The sequence below is a fragment of the Thunnus maccoyii genome, chromosome 7 (assembly GCF_910596095.1).
Source record: "Thunnus maccoyii chromosome 7, fThuMac1.1, whole genome shotgun sequence".
Lineage (NCBI taxonomy): Eukaryota > Metazoa > Chordata > Actinopteri > Scombriformes > Scombridae > Thunnus > Thunnus maccoyii.
In genome coordinates this window covers 28,678,360-28,685,563 of record NC_056539.1, presented here as the reverse complement: position 1 = coordinate 28,685,563, position 7,204 = coordinate 28,678,360, and the positions used below count along the sequence as shown (strand labels likewise).

The 7,204-nt window shown below is 39.1% G+C and overlaps 1 long non-coding RNA gene across 5 annotated transcripts; it reads right to left on the bottom strand.

Annotated features, from left to right (window-relative positions):
* Positions 1-294: 294 nt before the first annotated feature.
* On the bottom strand, positions 295-6,487 carry LOC121900854. Of its 5 annotated transcripts, none has more exons than XR_006097112.1 (6): positions 6,295-6,487; positions 5,408-5,477; positions 3,075-3,125; positions 1,881-1,959; positions 1,695-1,722; positions 295-1,076 (listed from the first exon to the last, which is right to left on the bottom strand). It is a non-coding gene; the product is annotated as an uncharacterized LOC121900854 (long non-coding RNA). The 5 variants fall into 5 exon arrangements; XR_006097111.1 differs by having other exon boundaries at positions 6,300-6,487; XR_006097115.1 differs by having other exon boundaries at positions 5,456-5,477; positions 6,300-6,487.
* Positions 6,488-7,204: the final 717 nt, after the last annotated feature.

The following is a 7,204-nucleotide window of genomic DNA, read 5'->3' as shown; positions in this document are numbered from 1 at the left end:
TCCAGGATATAAATTGAAAGAATATGGATGGCAATTTTCTTTCTTTCTTTCTTTCTTTCTTATATTTCAAAGTATATCAAAAGTGTGTACAAGTCTTTCAGGAAAACCGCAGTACTGAACACAGTACTGATATTTTGCATCCATGCAGCTCCCCTTTATAGTTACATGCAATGTTAACCTCTGGGTTATTTTTACAGTAGCTACTGAGAAAAAATATGAATGGGCTTTCAAGACATTTAGATAAACATTTATTAATGTAGGTATTGTACAATCATACAAAATTGTGGCCATCCATCGGGTAGAGATGTGTGGGTGTAGGCAGGCTCCGTCTATGACTCAGGGCACAATGATGTATTTCCTTGCATTTCTTCATGTCACACACTGTGTAATTGAACTGGACAGCTGATTAAAGAATAGACCTCTAAAGACCAACTAGCAGTAATCAGGAGGTGTCTGGTTCAGATCCCATGTGAAGTGGCATAGAGTGGCCCGAAAAGTGAGAGCTATTATCCAATCTCTCTTCCTCAGATGGTGCTGAAACAATGGCTGAAGGGTGAAACTATCAGTTTGGGTAAATGCACCATCCTGCGAGTAAAAATAACAAATTTTCTCTCTGTGATGTTGACAACTTTATGCACTGCTATTTGTCTATAAAAAGTGACACACAGGACAAGGGGCAGTCGTGTGGTTTTATGTTCTCCAGGACAAGAGGGACACACAGTGACGGTACTTAAAGACCACTGGAGGCTGTTTGATAGAAGAAGGCAGGCTTGAGTGTGATGTGATGACACCTCTCAGCCACCAGTCCCTCTCTCTCTTTCTCTCTCTTTGTGTTTATATCTCTGGATGTTTTCCATCCCTGCCTCTGTCTGTGTCAAAGTCTCTCTCTCTCTCATTCTTGTCTCATAGACACCATGTTTCAAAGCCTGTCAGCGAGATGAGAAGACTGGGTAGTGGTGAGGAAAAGGGAGTGGAGGCAGGGAGGGTCAGGGCTGCCCTCAACATGCTGCTGACGGGGGATGTGGATCCACTCTGATGTCATTGTTCTAGATCTTTTTTTGAATCAGTTCTTTCATCTGTTGGTAAATATAGGGTTGTTAATCACTGGTACTCAACAGACAATGTGAATTTGTTCTGTATACTGAGCCAAGAAAAACAACACTACAGGTCATAAATTCACTTGCCAAAAACTACTTATAGTTACATTTGAGTGACAGACGCCATCTAGCAGCCGTAGTAATTATGACGCAGGGAGGTGACGCAGTTCAGATGATGTCAATATAGGATGACTGCGTATGAGGAGGACACGGTTTGGGTGGATGGCTAGATAGTTGGTCAGATGGCAAAAAGTGGCAAATGCTGCAGGAGGTCGCTGTTGGCTTTTAATCTCCAACCGAGTGTCATGTTTTCACCCGTGAGTTGGGACATTTTTGTAAAAAAACGCAACGTGGTGTTTACTGTTGCCATGACAACAACGGTTGGCACATTTAACCATGTTTCAAGTGATCATTTTAACCCAAACCATGATCTTTTCCTAACCCTAACCAAGTTTTTTTGTGCCTAAACCTAACCAGGCCTTAATCACAGCGTCACTCCATAAAACATCATTAACAACTTATGTGGTCATTTAATTTGGAAGACTTATTGGTATACCAGTCATCCTATCTCCTAAGTCATGAAGTTTCAGATCTTACCTTCTGCTTCCCTTCTCTCAACTGAACTCTGAAGAAAAAGGCGAGATGATATAAATAAAAATAGACCCAGCTGACAACTAATTGATTGTCAAAGCAGATAACACATCATAATGCTTCATAAACATCAGATGAGAACATGGAAATCATACAAATATCAATATTGTATTGATCTCAGGCTCAACATACTTATCAAACAGGATCAGATGTCACTTATTCTATCTTAGAAGTGGACGTTTATTTTGGTTTCTTGTGTCTTCATTCAGTTCTGGGAAACCCAAATGAAAAGACAGGATGTGAAGACAGAACAAGGATCGATAGATAGGATATAAACTACATACTTACGTACTTTATATAACACCTTATGCAAGACAAGGGTAAGGTAATTCAGGCTCCCTTTCAAGCTGAAATTCAACAGTTTCTATAAATTGTTTTTTGTTGCATTGATTTTTGAAGCATAAGAGACCATCCATCCATTTTGATAAGCACAGATCTGTATTTCTGAGAAGTGATCTTCAAAGTTTTTGTTGCTGAAAAGGCAAAGGGCTAACAGATCTAATTAACACCAACCTTATCCAAACACATTATATACCGGGACACATGGCTATTGGAAGGGTCATTAATCTAAATATATATAATTCCTCCTGTCAGACTGAAACTAACCCATGTAGGACCCGGAAAAATTATATGTTCATCCAAAAAGGAGCCTTAACATAATTACTAACCAATAATGCAAGCTTTAAGCCTATAAAAGGATGAGGCCACATACATATTAAATTTTCATGTAAATATTTAGAATTTAAAGAGTCAGTATGGCAATTTCTTCCCAGCTATTCTAAGGCTACAGAGGCGATATTTACTTTATAGTGTGAAAATGTAATTTAGCACAGTCACAGTGTCACAACAGGAGCCATGTGTCAATATTTGACCAGGGAGAGCTGCATTTTCTGTCTGCTTAGCATTCTCTTTGATAGATGGAGAGGAGGGGAAAGTATTAACTGCAGAGACCTCAAGTTGTGACTCGCATAATGACATGAGCACATCTGACAAATAGACGTATGCTGCTGGTATATTGAGATTCATAAAGCATACATATCTTCTCAATTTAAACTTTTTGTAAAGTGTGTGTGGAGGTGAGTGAAGTGTTTTGTGTGTGTCAGTGAATGTGTATGAATAGTTCAGCTCTACTCGCAAGGTCTTGATGTCCTTACAAGAAAATTGGTGGAACTTTTTGACAGGCCTCAGAGGGGACACATATTCCAGATTTTTGGGTAATATCACAGCAGATTTGAATCAGTTAAATACAGTGCAGTAACAGATCCCATGGTATTAAACTGTAGACTTTAAGCATGTTCAAAGCATTGTGTTTGTTAAGTTACTCACGGTTGATTATGGATGTGGATGGTTGCCAACTTGGTGATACTGGTAGTAAGACTAAAAAGAAACAAACAAAAAAATAAAAACAATGGCTTAAAAAACAACATAAAATAACATAAAAAAAGAAACTTGCAACTTTATTCCATGTTCAGCTTTACAAGTAAACTGTTGCATGCGACATGCATCCTTTCTTGCAATCACTTAGGAAAATATTATGGGCCAAAAGGGAATATATAGGATTTTTCTTCAAAAACTTTCAGATTCAAGTTTAATGCAGTGTCTATTGTACTTCTGAGTCACTTGGCCATCAAGGAAAAAGTAATGGAGCTGTTCAGAGTTAACCCCTGAAGTAAAATAAGATGCAGGCAAGCAACAACAATAAGACATCCCAGTGTGCATCACACATTCAGAATTTATGGCTGACTGGCCTCTACTTAAAGCTACAAATTAAATGACAGTTTGAGGATAAAGTACATGTCAGGAGGAGTAATACAATTCATGCACAAAAACTTAACAGAAGTTATGCAGTGTTTGTGCCAGATTAAGGGCTTTCTGTCGAGGTGACAATTTTATTCCAGAGGATTCAAGTCTTGTTCCTGTTGCTTCAGGCACCAAAGACACATTTTTCATTGGATGACGCAAAACTCTTTACCGTCTGTTCCAGGGCTATTTTAAAAAGGTACCTTGTTCAGTGTTTGACCTTTTCTTAGTGGGTCCCTGTTTTGTTTGAATCGCTGATGAGAGCATGCAGCATCATGATACACACTCCTACCACTGGTTTCACACTGCTTCGGTAATCGACAGTCGGTGGTCATAACACACAAAGAAGTGTATGCACCTGTAAAGGCAGTGAAGATGCCTGCAAGCTATCAAAATGGATGTGAACATTGCATAATTCAAGATGTTTAAATATATATATCTTATGAGAAAAGAAATGCATCGAGCACATCAAAAATGACAGAGCTACTCTTTGATTAATGCATCTTGATTAATGTTTAATTGTTTAAATATACTCACAAGCAGGCAAAAAAATCAATTCATATCAGTAAAATTATATTGTGGCTTGTCAGGGAATTGAATTCAGAAAGAAATATAAAATCATTTGATACATCTAAAACTTCTTAAATAAACAGTTTAAAGAGGAACTAAGCATGTTGTTTTAGCTTTAACATGCCCCCTTCAGTTACCCCAGCTGACATTTCATGTGCCTAATGGGCAAACATTGTTACATCAATGCCGAATGTGCCTGACAGCACATCTGTAGGGCTTTCTGTATGTTGACATTGCGTCAAGATGCTGAGGGCGACCTGCAAGCTATTCTGAGGTATGTCAGTGTGAGCTGGGCGTTATTAACTACTGTCTCTGTGAAACAAGGACTGTGATTAGTGTCCAGGCTGCTAAGGAGTAATTGTGCTCCAGAGGGTTCATTTGCTCCTTAACACCCACTGTCATTAAATCCCAGTGCCCAGTAAAGTGATTATTCAGCGATAAAGTTTTAATTGCGCCTTTGTCTGTCGTTCGTAATGACAGCTGCTCTGATGTTGTTTCAGAACCTCTCTGGTGCAACACGATTGGCGAAACAGCACTAATTTGCCGTTTGTTTCATTGACAGGTGGAGCAGGCAGCATATTGATATGAAAACATCTGGTTAAGGGTGTGTCTACATCCATTTATGGCAAATTGTGGCAGTGGAAATAAGAATCATGCACATGCGCCTCGTCCCACAACAAGTGAGATTTATAAAACAGGACGATGCATATGTACAGCTTTACGAATCTGATGAAAATGATGCATATTTCTGTCTTTGTGCACAATTTTAGTCACTCTACACAGAGTTTTATGCATCTGGCCCCTGGTATCAATCGTCTAGCACCCCACAAGATGGCGAATAAGCATATTTCCTAAAATGTTGAATTATTCAATTTAGTTTAGAAGGTTTCACTCATGTATAGAAGTACAAATGTATGTATTTGTCAACATGTTGCAGGGACAAAAAGCTGTTCACACTGTGTCACATTGTGGGGACTCTGGGTCAAGGTTTAGAGAGGGGTTGGAGTTAGACATGTTCTGTAGCTGTTATCATCAAGGTTGGAGTAAGTTTCCATGAATGAATATGTAATGTCCTCACAAGTCACAAAAACAACTGTGTGTTTGTGTTTGAATAGCGATGACTTCTGTAACACTGCTTAGCCCACCGTAGATTTCTTGTGCACCGCTTTCAGTCACACTTTGAATTAGCAGAATGCCTGCATGTTATCTCATGACAGCACATGGTTAACCATGCTATAGAAATAGTGCAGTAACAAGGTGGGATAATCAATATTGTTCACAGCAACAACCTGGATCCCTGGATCTTGGAATGGTCTAATTGAAGTATTGGTTTATACCTGCATCTGGTATTGACAACATCTGAGAGAGAGAGAGAGAGAGACAGAGTGAGAGAGAGAGAGAGAGAGAGAGAGAGAGAGAGAGAGAGAGAGATGGTTAATTTTAGAGACCAAGGAAAGAACATTACTTGTAGAAACTGAATGTTCATGGGAAAAAACATTTCCCTTTTAAGGTCAAGTGAAGGAACATGATGTACGTTGCTTTTAAACCTTGTATCTGTAGCTTCTGTAAAAATCATTGTGAATGTACTAGAGGCCAAAAGGGATGAAAAATTGTGTATTCTATGATTTTTATCACATAAGGTAAATTTTTGAGTTGGAGAAAGGCATTATAGCTCGAATATTGACACAAATGTTGAGCAGCTAAAGCTGGTGCGAGCTGGTCTGATGCAGATTAGAAGTGGGAGATGACATCAGTGATGCTGGTAGATGATATAAATACTGTGTATACTAAACCGGACACCAGTTAAAACAAATATTTATAATGTTGCTCTGGAGAAACTGAAGCATTTTATCAGTTGAAGTGGTCACAGCTCATGGCATTGTACATTTTTTTAGGTCTACATGTAGCTATTTTAACAATTTAATCCATTTAACTGTCAAGACACCAGTCAAAAAAACAGGTCTCAAGTTTACCTTGGGCAATGAAATCAGTCTAACAAAATTTCCAAAGGGGCTGAGGCAGAAAGGAAGGTAATCAGTCACTTAAGAGGACATTATGTTTGTTAGTCAGAAGGAAATAGATTATAAACAGGGTAACCAGCAAACAGACACAACGAAGAGGAATAGCAGGAAGCAACTTGGCAAAATAAAATAACAAAGATTGACCGAAAAGTGACCTCACTGGGACTGACTTCAAATGAGGAGCAGCTGGGTAGACAGGTGATTTGATCAGGTGATCTCTAGAGGAGGGAAACAGACACAATTAGGAGTTTCTTCACCAGTTGAATTTGCAATAAAGGCTGTAGATACAATTTTTGTTGGTTGTATCAGTTTACAACCAGTTTTATCTTAGATTGATTAGATTGATGCTGAACCAATACTTTTGATAATAATTTAATAATTGAAGTCAATTACCAAGCAAAAATGCCAAACTAACATCAGCATCTCAAATGTAAAGATTTACTGCTTTCTCCTTTAGTATTATTGTTAAAGGTAGAGTCAGTCATTCTGGAGAAAGACTGTTGATACTTGAACTAAACACCCAAACAAATACACCCCTCCCTTCATGCTCCTTCAGAAGCTCTGCCCCCCAAATTCATGGATGCACATTGCCAGGGCAACGACCAGAAGAGAAATATAACAGAATCCAGAGCAATGCATCAGGCGTAGAGTCACTTCTGTTCTTCTCACACATTATCAAGAGTGGAAAAATAGTCCATTCACACTCTCCACCTCTCTGCGGCCTGCCCACTTCTCACTCAACCTGTGTTCAGCATCTGTCCGCAGAAGCAGCCGTCTGTCAGCTGCAGCTCCTGGAGAGCTGAGAGCCGGACAAACTGCCTTCACCAGGCTGACTGACAGCAGAGATTTACTGAACCAAAATAGTTTGCATGTCGGCTCCACGGGAAGAAATCAAGAGTGTTTGTATTTATTGATTCATTGATATGGTTGATAAGTTCAGAACACATATACAGCAGGATATTTTTGTGATTTAAACAGCTGCCTGCTCAGATTAAGCTTCACTAAACACAACGGAAACAGACTCGGAGCATAAAAAAATGTGGGGGGTCTCTGTGAGACTGTCTC